The sequence below is a fragment of the Heteronotia binoei genome, chromosome 8, assembly GCF_032191835.1.
Source record: "Heteronotia binoei isolate CCM8104 ecotype False Entrance Well chromosome 8, APGP_CSIRO_Hbin_v1, whole genome shotgun sequence".
NCBI lineage: Eukaryota > Metazoa > Chordata > Lepidosauria > Squamata > Gekkonidae > Heteronotia > Heteronotia binoei.
Genome location: NC_083230.1, coordinates 2,921,172 through 2,936,574, shown reverse-complemented (window position 1 = coordinate 2,936,574; position 15,403 = coordinate 2,921,172). Strand labels below are relative to the sequence as shown.

The following is a 15,403-nucleotide window of genomic DNA, read 5'->3' as shown; positions in this document are numbered from 1 at the left end:
GCTAGAATAGGTAAAGATAATGACGTGTTATGTAAATCCCTGGGTCTTGACCTGCACGATTCCCTCCCTGAATTCTTGATTTTTCCAAGGACTCCAAAGACCCCCAGTGGGAGTATTCATGGTAAACTTTTGTATCCCCTCTAATAGATCTATTTGAAATGGGTTTATACCACATGGCTTGCTGGAGGAATACACTTTTAGTTCCAGAGTAGGCAGTAGTGTTGTTGACTATGTTATTGTTTCCCCCAATCTGAGAAAATTTATTGTGGATTTTTAGTGGGTGAGAGCTTGGACAGTGCCCATTTCCCATTGATTCCATTACTAAAATTGGAGGCTGTTAGCCATTCATCTCTGGTTCCTGTTGATATGCCTGCCCCTCCAAGAGTTAGATGGTCAGAGAAAGTTTGAGAGAGCATTAATCAGTTGCTTCAAACAAGTAAATTAACAGAACTAAACCAACAACTGGTGGAAGCTGAAAACCCTTCTGAGGCCCTCCAAATTTATAGCAATATAACCTCTGCCATAATTAACTTTTATAAAAAACAATCATCTGCTAGACCCAGTTCCCCTGTTTGGAAGTCAGACTCATGGTATGATAAGGAATGGCAAAAACTGAAACACCAACTGTGCGCAATATATCGCACTTATCGTAACAGACTTGCTGCCAATATGCCTTTGAGCTACTTTGAACTGAAAAATAAGCTCAGAGATACAGTGGCCAATAAGAAAAGACAATTATGCATTAAGAACTGGGATTTACATATTAGTGCCTCTACTGCCTCTAACAGTAAGCTTTTCTGGTCATTAGTTACTGGTGCTTCTGACACGAAGAGCCATTGTTTTAGACATCCCATCCCTGCTGAGGTCTGGATAGACCACTTCCAGCACTTATTTTTTTACCCTCTGTCCATTGTATCAGATCAGCAAGAACAAATCCCTCCCCATCTACACGAATGGCCCTCCCCTGTTAATCCTAATGAGATCAATCATCTAATCATTTGAAGGCAGGGAAGGCTCCAGGCCCAGATGGTCTCCCACCACAGCTATTTACAAACAATCTTGACTGGTGGGCTTCTCCTCTGGCGACTTTCTCTCTCTTTTTTTTAATTTTATTGTTATATATTCCAACACCAATCCACCTCTGTGAGAGTCCCAGGCCATAGATACATTATAATATTCCATAAATTTATAACTATTAACATTTCATCCAAATACAACTCCATCACTCTATTTAAACACCTTATCCATTCATTTTCTTATTAACCAACCAATAGTCTTAAATTGTTTAAACTTTTCCAAATATCTCACCATCTTCCTAAACCACCCCTCCTCCTGTTCCCTAACCTTTAATCCGTTCATTCTTCGTATCTTCATCGTTAAATACTCCAAAATAATTATATTATTCATTTTATCCCTCCAGTGATTAATTGTCAATTCCTCAGCTTCTTTCCAATTCCTTGCTATCACTTGTCTTGCTGCTACTAACATCAAATTAATCCATTTACTATCCTCTTTTGATCTTAATCCCACACCATCCAAATTAATAATTGCCATTGCTTTAGATATACTTATTTTCCATCCCATAATCTTTGTCATCTCTATGCCAACCTGCAACCAGAATTTTTTCACTAAGGGACAATCCCACCACATGTGACCGAAAGTTCCAATTTCTCCACATTTCCTCCAACAATTTTTACTCCCTGATTTAGAAATATAATACATCTTAATGGGTGTATAATACCATTTCTGTATCATCTTCAATCCCTGCTCCTGCACTAACCTAGATGTTGTAACAAAGGGAGGTAATCTAAACATCCTCTCCCAATCTTCATCTAAGATTTTATCTCCAATATCTGTTTCCCAATGTTCCTTCAAAAATTCTCTCGGGGATTTCCCTGTACCTAATAAAATCTTATACAATTTTGAAACTATTTTTGACTTATCTTCTCTATACTCTTTCACCAAGTTTTCAAAGGGAGTATTAATTCTTTTACCAATATTTTTAAGTTCTTCCTCCTTCAGCAATGAGGAGATTTGACTTTTTAACAACCAATTAATATTATTCAAAATATTATACTCCTCTTTCTTCACCCCATCAGTACCCCAAACCTCTTTCAATTCTCGAATCATAATCCTCTTCAGTTTATCTCCTACTTCCTTTGACAGCGATCCCCTTAATGGAGCAAATTTATCATAGTACCACATTTTAGTAATAGATGATATCTCCGGAGCGAGTTCTTTTTTCCACTTCTCCCATACCCTACTGGGCCCCATAAAGGTTGATAATGTATCACCTATCTTCTTCCTCCTTTTCGTTCTATCAAATAAACTTTCCTTTCCTCCTACTACCTCTAAATTTTCCTTTTCTATCCCGTTCAGCTCTTCTCCTAACTCTCCCTCCAACCAACTCATTAAGTGCCTTAATTGATATGCATCATAATAGTAAATTATATTGGGAATCCCCCATCTTTAATACCATAATATCTATACCTATTAGCTGTCCTTGGTTTCTTTGATGCAAAAACAAATCTATCTATATCTCCTTGCCATCTCTTCAGTACGTATTCTGGTATATGCCAAGGCAATACATAAAATAAATAAGTCAACCTAGGAACTAGAAACATTTTAACCATAGCATTCCTTGTACTAATTGACTCCTTCCTCTTCCTCCAGTCTCTCATTTTAACTTGAATTCCACTCCAGATTCTTTTATAATTATACTCAAATATTTTTTTAATATTCCTAGGAATATTAACCCCTAAATATTTCACCATTTTATTTGCTATGGGAATACCCAAAATTTTTGAAGCTGCTAATTGTAACCCTGGTTTTACATTAACACACATCATCGAAGATTTTGAAAAATTCACTTTTAACCCTGACACTTCCTCAAATTCCTGTAGTATCTTTTTTAAAGGTGCCACTGCGGGCTCCACATCCTTAATTGTCACCATCATGTCATCTGCATACATTGTTAAGAGATTCCCATCTATTTTCCCTTTCCCTGGAACTTCAAAGCCTATAATTCTTTTGTCCTTTTTTAATTTATTCACTAACGGTTCCAATGCTAAAATAAATAACATAGGGGATAAAGGGCATCCCTGCTTCGTACCACTCATTACCTGAACATATCCCTCTACTGATCCACCAACTCCTATCAACGCCTTGGATTTAGAATATATTGCCTCAATCATATTTTGAAATTTCTCCCCAATCCTATACTTTTGAAATATGATCTTCATGTATGTCCAATCCACAGAATCAAAGGCCTTATAAATATCCAACGCCAAAAGCGTAAGCGGCAAATCCTTATTTTTAGCTAAATAAACCATACCCATCACCTTCCTAACTGCCTCTACTAAATACTTTTGAGGCATAAACCCAAATTGCTCTTTCCCTATCAATTGTGCTATACATTTTTAAGTCTCATTGCCATAACCTTTGCAAATATTCGATAATCCATATTGGTGATTGAAATTGGCCTATAAGAATCCCTTAAAGTCTGATCTTTCCCAGGTTTCGGAATTAACACTAATCTTGACTCCAACCATGTAGGTGGTGTAGGAGATCCATCCAAAATTCCCTGAAACAATTCAGTCACATGAGGCACCAATATATCTTTAAAATGCTTATAAAATACCGCATTAAAACCATCCAGTCCAGGTACAGATTGCATATTCATAGAATCTATAGCCATCTTAACTTCTTCTTCCGTTATATCCTTATCTAATTCTTTCCTACTATCTTCACTTAATTCTAAAAATTCCAACCCCTCACAGAATTTTTCTATATCTTCCTTTTTAATCCCTTTGTTTGCGTACAATTTATTATAAAATTCTATAAAATTCTCCAGTATCATTTTAGGTTCAGTTTCCAAAAACCCTATATCGTTCCTGATTGCCTTAATATTTTTCCTAACCTGAAAATTCTTAATTTTATTTGCTAAAATTCTTCCTCCTTTCCCTTCAAACTCATAATACTTCTGTCTGTTATACCATAATTTTAACGTAGTCCTATTAACATCCAATACATTCAACTCTTCCCTTTTCCTAACTACTTGTTCTTTATCCTCCTTCTTCTTAGATTTCCTAAATTTCTCCTCCAATACTCTAACTTCTTCTTCTACTTCTTTAATTTTCCTATCTTTACCTTTCTTCAATCTCACCAAATTCTGTATACACACACCTCTAATAGTGGCTTTCATTGCTTCCCATATTATTGTTAATGAAGTATCTGATTTCCTATTCTCCTCAAAATATCTTTCAATTGCATTTTTAATATTACACTTACTTTCTTCATCTGCCACTAACCATGGATTAAACTTCCAATTATAAGATCTATTACAATGACCTATTTGCAAAAAGGCTGAAACAGGGGCATGATCAGTAATCTTAATCATCCCAATCTCCATATCTTTTACCCAATTCCTCATTTCTTGAGAGACTAAGATTCCATCCAATCTTGAATAAGTTCCATGCACGACAGAGTAAAAAGAATACACATCATCATTAGGAAACATTTCCATCCATAATTCTAGCAGACCAAATTTCCCGCACACTCTTTTAAATTTCTCTGCCTTTCTTTTTTTAACATTGCCTTTCCCCTGCAAGTCAATATTAAAATCCCCCCCTATTATTTTAGTACAGGGTGAAAATTTTTCAAACTTCTGCAAAAATCTATGCAATACATTCAACTGATGCACATTAGGGAGGTACAAAGAAGCTAAAGACACCGGCTCTCCCTCCAAATGACCCTGTACAAAAATAAACCTTCCATCCTTATCTCTCATTACCTTATCTGCAACAAAATCTATTTTAGAATTAAATACTATTCCCACCCCTCTGCTCTTCGAGGAGCCTGGAGCAATAAATTTCTTACCTTTCCCAAATCCAGGGAAATTCATCTCTCTTTCCCCCCCATTATATACCTCCTGCAAAAACAGCACATCTGCTTTTAATTCTTGAATATATCTCCCAACTCTTGCCCGTTTCACTGGATTTCCTAGCCCTCTAACATTAAGAGTTGTACATATAACATTAACATTTTTTATCATATTATACCTAACCATAGCTCTTCCCCATATCTCTTCTGTTCTCTACCAGCCTGGAATTCTAAACCCCAACAACCCTTAACCAGCCCCACCTGATGTTGCTTATCTACCCTCCACCTACCCTCCATCACCAGTTCTACCCATCCAAGAGAAATGCAATATGCCAATGCTCGTGGCATATCTCTTGTATAAAAAATTCTCCCCAATATGCATTCACTCACCTTCTTACTCCATTCATAATCCACCCATTCACCCCTTAGATCCCAATCATCCATCCATACCCCAATCACACCATCCAAACATACCAACATCATCCCAATCAGCCACCATCTACACATCTTCTTCCCAATCATACCACTAAACACATCAGACATCCAGCTACCACTGACATCCATATTGGGGAGGGGGGAGAAAAAAGACATCTCTCCCACACTGTAAACTCAAAAAGAGCAACAGCAACAATAAAAAAACCCCAAAAAACTGTTCATGTTGAGCTATTCCGGTCTTTCTATCTTCTTTCCTTCTTCCTTAATCCATCTTCCCTTAATCATTTCTTAGTCTTAGTCCTTTCCCTGAAGTCCCAAGTCTTTTTTTCCTCCTTTTTCTTCTTCTTCTGTTTCTGAGTGTTCCCCATTTCCTCTTCCAAACTATTTTCCCCTTCTGAGTCCCGGTCAGGGAAATGCTTGTAATCCTTAGGCAGCTGCAGTCCCACACGTTTAAATAGCTCCTCCATCTGCTTCTGATCTTCTGCAAACAACTCTACTCCTTCATGCACCATTTTCAGAGCAAAAGGTGCCATTCTCCAGCTGTATTTCATTCCTTTATCCTGCAGCACCTTGGTAAACACTCTTAACTTTTTCTTCCTGTTAATTGTTTCCTGTGATAAATCTTCAAAAACCAACACTTTTTTATCATTATACAGTAACTTATCTTGCCTATCCAAGGCCTTCATGCCTTTAAGCACCTGCTCCTTTAATATATATTTTCCAAAGCACATTACCACATCTCTCGGCCACCTCCACTCAGCTGTCTGCTTCCCAACTCGATGAATACGGTCCAAAACTTCCCTTGAAATTTCTAAGTCTGGGAGCATTTCAGCCATCCATTTAATCACATTATCCATATCCTCCGTTTCTGGAATATTTTTCAACCGCAAATTTGACCTTCTGGCCCGATTTTCCAAGTCCATCAGTTTATCTTTAAAGTATTTATTTTGCTTTTCCAACTTTCTGGACTGTTTTTGCAACAAGTTAATTTTCTTCTCATTTAGCTGCGCCATTTCCCATGCACTATTCACAGTCTCTGCCATAGCTTCAACGGCCTCAGCTAAATTAGTTATTTTTTCATCCACTATCTTCGTTACTGCTTTAATAATGCTGTGTTTGGCAGCTTCCACTGCCTTCTTAACTTCTAATTGAAAGTCTTTTGGTTTCATTACCTTATCTTCACTTTCAGCTTCTGAGTCCGAGGTCGCCATTGCCGTTTCTCTCAACACCAATTAGTTTTAACTTTAGCCTCTAGCCAACTTCCAGACTCCCACTTCACAACTATCACCAGCTTATATTAAAGTCTTCAAGGCTTTGTTATTTTTATCACCAGAAGAAGGAATACTTAATTCCCTTTAGCATTCTACCGGGAGCTCAAACAAAACACGTCTTCCTCTCAGCTGAGCATGCCACGCCCCCCCTCCTCTGGCGACTCTCTTCACAGTCATCGATAAAACAGGGACCATGCCTGAATCATGGACAAATTCCATAGTGGTCCCAATTTACAAGAAGGGTGACCCGGAAGCACCAGAGAACTACCGCCCAATTAGTCTGCTTGACATAGCAGGCAAATTATACACGAGACACCTCTTGGGAAAACTTCCTTCATGGATGCAAGAGCAAAATTTCCCAAGTAGAGAACAGATTGGATTTTGCTCCGGCAAGTCTACACTGGACCACTGCATAACACTTAACCATCTGATAGAGAAATACAGTGGTGCAGGGGGGAGAAGGCTGTTTGTGGCCTTCCTTGATTTAAAAGGGGCATTTGACTCTAGTCTCAGGGACCTTATCTGGAATAAACTGGACATCATGGGTCTGGATAAACACCTACTTTTTCTTATCCCTAAAATGTATTCCCTTAATAGCTTTCAAGTGCGGTATAACAGCCTAGGTGCATTAACCCCAAAGATCACTTCTAATAGGGGAGTCAAACAGGGCTGTATTCTAGCCCCCTATTTGTTTAATTTATTCCTGAATGATCTGGCCCCTTCCCTAAATGCTATTGATGGTCACTCCCCTAAACCTGAGCCATATATTATTCCTTTATTGCTTTATGCAGATGATGCAGTTGTACTGTCACGCTCGCAGAAGGGCCTCAAGCACTTGCTACTCACCTTTACTTCCTACTGCGAGACAAATTTCCTGTCTATAAACTATGCAAAATCCAAAATTATAGTAGTCTGAAAGTCCTGGAAACCACAAAGCTGGTGCCTCAAGGGAAATAATATGGAACAGGTGAAATCTTTTAAATACTTGGGGGTCTTTTTCCAGTACAATCATAACTGGACAGTTCAACATAAGCAAGCAGTCATTTCAGCAAGGTTTGGCTCGTCTGCGGTGGATAGCTTCTTTTACAAGAAGGGTAACCAATTTGTCCCAGCCGCCATTTGTGTTTTAATGCTAAAACAGTATCTCAGTTATTAAATGGGATCTCCATTTGGATTTGCGCCTTCAATTCTCAACTTGAGAAAATTCAGGCAGCGTTCCTACACTGTATTTTGGGGCCCCCAACTGTGTTAGTTATGTTGCAATATGCCTAGAAACTGGAACTCATTTTATCGAGACCAGGGCATGGCTACTAACCATAAAGTTTTGGCTACGCCTACACTTTAGGGCAGACCCTGCTAGTTATATTCATATGATGCTAGCAGACTCTTTCATTTCCAATTGGTATAGTCGGATCCAGAACAAAATACATTCCATAGGTGTCTCCCTGGACAACCTCTGTATGCGAAGTGAAATGCAGGCATTCAGAATTCTGAAACAGGATTTTAGATATTGAGAAACGGTCCCTTTGTTCCTCTGAACATAAAACGTGTTCCCCTTTAGCATTTGGTATCTTTCCAAATTATGGGCTGCCTGCTGCCTGCCTTTCCCAGCTTACGTCACCCCAGTAATGGCGCTCTTTTATGTTAGGAAGACTCAATGTTTTACCCTCAGCGGTACTGTCTGGGAGCTTTGCCAACATCCCTTATCAGGAAAGATTCTGCCCACGTAATGAAAGGCACCTCGAAACGGTCACCCATGTCTTACTTCACTGTGATTTCTATGGGGAAGTGCGGGGCTGGATAATCAAACCTATCCTGTCTAACCTTTATGGACTACCTGAGGCAAAGTTGGTTTTCTTTCTGTTATCTGACCAATGTTCCCACACCACTAGCCAAGTTGCAAAGTACCTTTTGTCTGCCATAACAATCAGGGACCAAAAGACTAGCTCCCCTTTTTGATTCTTGACTAGTTTTTATAACTGAAACTCTGTGCAACTTCTCCATGCTGTACTTTTTACTTCTATGCCACTGAAGGTATTTGGAATGAATGAATGAATAAAAAAATAAAAAAAAATATTCCTACAATATAATTATTGAGATTAGGCAGGGACTACTTTCCCCAGGACCTGTTTCCCAACCTGTCATAAAAACAGTAGTGTACAGGTGTATGTGTATGTGGTCTGCCCTGGTGCAGCTTAAGGGGAGCCCTCAAAGCCAGCATTGTCCTGCTGCCTCAAGCCCAACGTCTTTTATTTTTAAAATGCAATTCTGACTGCAGCTGCTAGGGGCACAGGGAAATCTGAGCACAGCAAAAAAGCACTCTAGGATTGGCTAAGTTTCTCTTTCCTTCAAGACCCAAGCACACAATAACAGATCATGGTGATAGCTGCCACAGTTAAGTGCCAGCCCGCAAGTCATTTTATCCAGTTGCCTTTCTCTCTTCCTTCCCCTGCATCCAGCTCAGCCAGATCTTGCAAAGCAGTAGTTAAGGTGCTGCAGCAAGATAAAACAACCTTTCCCTCTCTTAGTTTTTCTCCCTCTTTTCCACGTTTCTCATTCATTTCTATCTCCCTTCACCAAATTTTTCTGTGCCCCCCATCCTTATTTTCACTTCTTGGCCTCAAGACCTTCTCATCCCTATACTGGTTGATGACGGAATGTTTTTAAGAATAGTATAGTAGCAAGCCATTGTTAATATTATACTGAGTGCTCTGTACATTGCTCTGGTTCTGCTGAGGTGCAAAAATGCCCCCTACCCTTCAGTTCCTACAGCAGAGATTCTCTGGTTTGACTCTAGTCCCTTGGAAACAATGAGGTTAGGGGTGCATTCGGGGGGGGGGGGGGGGTAGCGTGCTTCTTAACAGTCACTCTGGTGAAGCTTGTGATCACTGTTTTGTGATGCTTTGGCTAGTGTTAGTAAATGTTACTACAAAGACAGACTCCTAGCTTTCAAAAACGCCTTGTAGATGTTTGGGATGGTCATCTCTTGGGCTTCAAAATGGAAAACAGAAGCTCTTCCAAGTGTCTGTTCAGAACACAAATGGTGTGATGGAATTTTTTAATTTGCCATCAAATCACAGCTGACTTACAGTGCCCCTGTAGGGCAGGGGTGTCAAACATATGGCCTGTGGGCCAGAACCACTCTCACTCTTATTCATTCTGTAAGCAACTGGTCATTACCTTTATCACCAGATGATAGAGATTGTGCATTATGTCCCTGCATACTGTCCCAGTGCTAATGAGTAATGGGCGGTGAAAGTAGGAGGGGAGGCATCAGGGAGATCCTTTAAGGAAAGGGTGTTAATTTTAAAGCATGTTAGCATTTTGAGTAAAAAATAATATTGTTAATTGGGTTTGGCTATCTCTTTATACAGTTTGTATATCCCATACCTGGTGTTACATTTTGTGGCACAAAGTGACATTTATGTCAGAGCCAGCTCTCGTGACAGATGAATCTGATCCCTCTGCTGCGGGGTTTTCAAGGCAAGAGACATTCAGAGATGGTTCGCTATTGCCTGCCCCTGTGTTGGCCCTGCTGAGCTGCGGAGATCTGACAAAGTCCCGCTGAGAGTAATGCAATTGGCCCAGCATCTCCCAGCTGGCTTCCATGGCACAACTGGGGATTGAAACCTGGATTTCCGATATCTTAGTCCAACACTTTAAACACTACACCACATTGACTCTCACAGATACTTTGCTGCATAGGCATTCCAGCTACTAGTAATAAAGGACCTTGCTTTGAGGTAGCATGAAAAAATTATTCAGAGGAACCATTTATCTGGGGCTTGAAGCGGTCTGGGCTGAAGAACAATAGCAGCAATGCTCCAAGGTCTTGTACCTTGGCAACTTATGTATATTTGTTTTCCATATTGTGATGCTACCACAAGGTGTTATTGTAGGCACAACTAGTCTTAAGATCAAGGTATTCATGTTTAGATTGATTTAAAAAAGAAACCTACTCTAAGTTTTCCTCAATACTTCTGACAAAGATGGCGGTGCGTGCAAGAGCCTAGGTGCTGAGGTTCTGAGGAAACGATATAAATAACAACTTAAAACAACATAAAACAAAATGTAAAATCTGCCTAAATTTACCTGCTAGTTTTTGGAAGAGCGGAGGGCTGTTGGAGGTACTGGCTGGAGGTGCTGACGACGGGACATGGGAAGACGGAGCCGACGGAGCAGAGCAAGCGATGGGGAGCGTTAGCCTGCGCTGGTCTACGAGTGGGGCGAGAGACGGTGAGAGGCTGCCGCTGCAGACCGCAGCCCAGGGTGAGCGGCCCCAAAAAGCCGACTGAGTAGAGCGGGCGATGAGGAACATTAGACTGCGCTGGCCTGCGATTGGGGCAAGAGGTGGTGTGAGGCTGCCGCCGCAGACCACAGTCCAGGGTGAGCAGTTCAGCCCGGCGATGAGAATGGAGAGCTGGTGGAGTGAGGAAGGAGCTAGCGGGGAGTAAGGAGTAAGCGGAGTGTTAACGTTGGCGGTGGAGTGCTGTGGGTGTGGCGCCAGCCTGAACCCATTTTGGGGGGCGGCCGGCGTGGACAGAGCCTGGACCTGCTGGAGAGGTAGGAGCACCGAGTTGACGAACTTAACAACTAACTTAATAACAGGGTGCGGGGGAGCAGAAGAGCGAAGACCTGGGCTCTCAGAGAGAGGAGAAAGGAGCTGATGGAGAACCAGTGAATAAACAAAGTCCAAGACGAAGTGTGACAAGAGCCAGGGGGGTGGGGCGCCCCAACCCCGGAAGGGGACAGGGGCTGGCCTAACCCGGTGGCTGAGGTGACACGGATGGAGCTATACCATCAAAGGAATTGTTTACACTGGAATCTTGCACTGGCACTTTATAATAAGAACTATCATCGTTGCTTTTGCACTTTATAACAAAAACTACCATCGTTGCTTTTGCACTGCATACTAGCACTTAGACGGAATTGCTTCCTTTGCACCCTGCTGCTTTTTGCGCTGTCTCTGCACCACCTCTGCGTAGAGCACCTTGCACCAGCACCTTAAAGATAAAGATCTTCTAGCACTTTAAGAACTATAAGAACACTCGCACCAGCACATTAGAGATACTGAAGACGCTCTGACTGTTAAAGATCGTTTAGCACTTTAAGAACTGTAAGAACACTGGCACTTTAAAATCTGTCCTCCAGCTACCAAATCATCTGATGCTAGACCTCCCAGCACCTTAAGAACCTTAAGAACATTAACACCTGTCTTCCAGCTAGTAAATTATCCATTTAATACTACTATCCTGAGGGTTTTCATTTGGAAAAATTGCTTGTAAGTTGATTGTATTTGGACCTAATTGATTATTTAGCTATTAAATTGAATGGGGACATGAATTTTGCCAATTAACTAGAGGGTGGGTGGGCGGGGAGAGGGTTTTTATTTTTTAGTTGGCTTGGACAAATTATTAGTAGAAAGTATGTGTTTTTAGTTAGGTCTTTAAGAATATTAGTAGATAGAGTATTAAACTAAGTGAGTGGGTGAGAGGAGCAGAATACGTGACTGCGTGATCTGAGATTGGTGACCTGAGACGCTGTATAGATCTTTGGTAAATGATGTCGAGTCAAGGGATTCCAGTGCTCCTGGGGAGGGGAACGTATAGCAGTGAGAGCAGGCAAAATTGGAACCGAAGGAGATTGAGACACAAGAGGGCTCATTCCCCTTCCAGCCTGCGTCCCATCCCAAAGATAGCAGGTAGAAGGGCCAAGTGGAAACACTTGCCTCCATCCCTGATATTGTGCAAAGTCCATAAATAATAAAACCTCAGTCCTGCAGGATTTTTTTTTTATCAGACAGGACATGGACCTGGCTTGCGTGATGGAGACCTGGGTGCGGGATGAGGAGACAGTGGCTCTCTCCCAAGTAGCCCCTCCTGGGTTCTCCATTCTTCATCAGGTTTGGACTAGCAGGAGGGGGGGAGGGGTGGCTATTTTCATACGGGAGGATTGCTCCTTCAGGGTGCTCCCTCTGCCATAGAATGTGCTGGCCTGGTGTGGGATGTAGGGGAGAGTTTAGCAATCTGGCTGGTGTATCGTCCGGCTAGCACACCAGCCAGTGCCCTACCATCCCTGATGGAGGCTGTAGCAGCCTGGGCTTATAGTCTTGGGTGATTTCAATGTCTATGCCGAGGACGCAGCTTCCACTCGGGTGACAGACCTAGTGCTTTCCATGGCAGCACTGGAACTCTCCCAATACGCTGGGCATACATTAGACCTGATCTTTGCAGCGGGAGTTGGAGTGGATCAGATTTCTGCTGAGGTGGTGCCATGGTCTGACCACTATGCCCTGAGGGCTCGTGTGAATACGCCACCTCTACCTCTAGGCAGTGAGCAAGTTTTAGCTCGCCCACGTAGCCAGATGGATCTTTTGTGGCTTCAAACAGCTATGCAGGATCCCTGGCCCTCTGGAGACTCGTTGGATGAACTGGTGGAGAACTGGAATAGCCAGTTCTCCATGGCCGATGAGATCGCTCCCTGACGTCCTCTTCATCCTCGTTCATGATCTGCTCCATGGTATACCCAGGAGCTGCGATCAATGAAATGGCGATTAAGACGACTAGAGAGACAATGGCAACATACTCGTGACGAAGCTACGAGAACATTCTATAGGTCATTTATGTGGACCTATGAGATGGCAGTCCAGGCCACAAAGAAGAATTACTTTGCGTCCTGGATTGCATCTGCGACCTCACGCCCAGCACAATTGTTTAGTATAATTCGGTCACTAACAATTTACCGCATAGTAAACAAAATATTAGAGAATTGGAAATAGGCTGTGAGGCTTTTGCGAGTTTTTTCGCAGATAAAGTCTTGTCACTCCGACACGACCTTACCGCCATACTTGATACAGTGAAAGAACTTGGGGCACCGAGCACGTCTTCTGGTCCAGTTCTGGATTCCTTCAGTCCACTCAGCCTGGAGGAAGTCAACAGGATCCTTTTAGCTGTACGCTCTATGACTTGTAGGTTGGATCCGTGCCTGTACTGGCTTATAAAAGCTAGCCAGGCGATGCTACATGAACCACTGCAAGGTATCACCAATAGATGCCTGATAGAAGGGATCTTTCCCACACCCCTTAAAGAGACTGTGGTCCATCCCCTCTTGAAAAAACCATCTGCAGATCCGGCCGTATTGGCCGTATTGGCAAAACTACCCTTTTTGGGTAAGGTTATAGAGTGGGCGGTGGCAATTCAGCTACAGGGATTCCTGGAGGACCCTTCCACACTGGATCCATTCCAGTCCAGCTTTCAACCAGGTCACGGGATGGAGCAAGTTTTAGCTCGCCCACGTAGCCAGATGGACCCTTTGCAGCTTCAAACAGCTATGCGGGATCCCTGGCCGTCTGGCGACTCGTTGGATGAACTGGTGGAGAACTGGAATAGCCAGTTCTCCATGGCCGACGAGATCGCTCCCCGACATCCTCTTCATCCTCGTTCATGATCCGCTCCATGGTATACCCAGGTTCTAGTCGCTCTCATGGATAACCTCCTGCGACATCTGGATTGGGGCGACTCAGCAGTGCTGCTATTATTGGACCTGTCAGCCGCTTTTGATACGGTTGATCATCAGCTACTGACTGGCCACCTTGCCGATGTGGGGATTCAGGGCTCCGCCTTACAGTGGTTGACCTCCTTTCTCCAAGATCGGGGACAAAGGGTGGTGATAAGGGAGGAGTCATCCCAGAGGCATTCACTCACATGAGGTGTGCCTCAGGGTGCAGTTCCGTCCCCAATGTTATTTAACGTCTATATGCACCCCCTTGCCCAGATTATCAGGAGGTATGGACTGGGTTGTCACCAATACGCAGATGATACCCAGCTCTATCTATTGATGGGTGGCCAGACCGACTGTACCCTGGAAATTCTGGACCTGGCTCTTCAAGCCGTAGCATCCTGGCTCAGGCTGAGTCGGCTGAAATTGAATCCGACAAAGACAGAGGGTCTCTATCTGAGCTGGGGTGGTCCAAGGGGAAGGGTCCAACTGCCGGCTCTAGACGGGATGCCATTGATACCGGCCCCTAAGGTCAAGAGCTTGGGCATGCTCCTTGAGTCCTCCCTTACAATGGAGGCCCAGGTAGCAGCCACTATTAGATCTGCCTTTTTTCATCTTCGGCGGGTGCGGCAGCTGGCTCCTTTTCTGGAGCACAATGACTTAGCAATGGTGATCCATGCTACGGTCACCTCAAGAATAGATCACTGTAATGCTCTCTACATGGGGCTACCCTTGAGGCTGACTCGGAAACTACAGTTAGTGCAGAACGCTGTGGCACGGCTGTTAATGAGGCTCCCTCGATGGGAGCACATTCAGCCAGTGCTGAAAGAGCTGCACTGGCTACCTATTGTGTTCCGAATCTGTTTCAAGGTGTTGGTATTGACCTTTAAAGCCCTTTATGGTCAGGGACCTGTTTATCTGTGGGACCACCTTTCCCCATATATCCCCCAGAGAGAACTGCGTTCAAGGACAAAAAAATCTGCTGTCCACTCCTGGACCAAAGGAGGCCAAGCTGTGTTTGACACGAGCCAGGGCCTTCTCGGTGGCAGCACCAGAGTTATGGAATGCTCTCCTGGAGGCCATAAGGGCCCTGCGGAACCTTCCTACATTCCACAGGGCCTGTAAGACTGAATTGTTTCGACAGGCCTTTGATGCTTAAACTGAGAGAGAGCTGCCACCTGACATCAGCTAGAGTTCCCGGTGACCAACCGTCTGAAAAGCAGAACCGCCAACATAGTAATGGTACAGCACCGTGGAATAGTTTTTAAATTTTAATTGTATTAATGTTTTATAGATTTTATGGACTTATTGTTTTAATC

The 15,403-nt window shown here is 42.8% G+C and overlaps 1 protein-coding gene across 1 annotated transcript in view; it reads right to left on the bottom strand.

Annotated features, from left to right (window-relative positions):
- SEMA3C (semaphorin 3C) overlaps positions 1-15,403 on the bottom strand; it is a 381,732-nt gene that overhangs the window by 19,352 nt on the left and 346,977 nt on the right. The window lies entirely within an intron of this gene.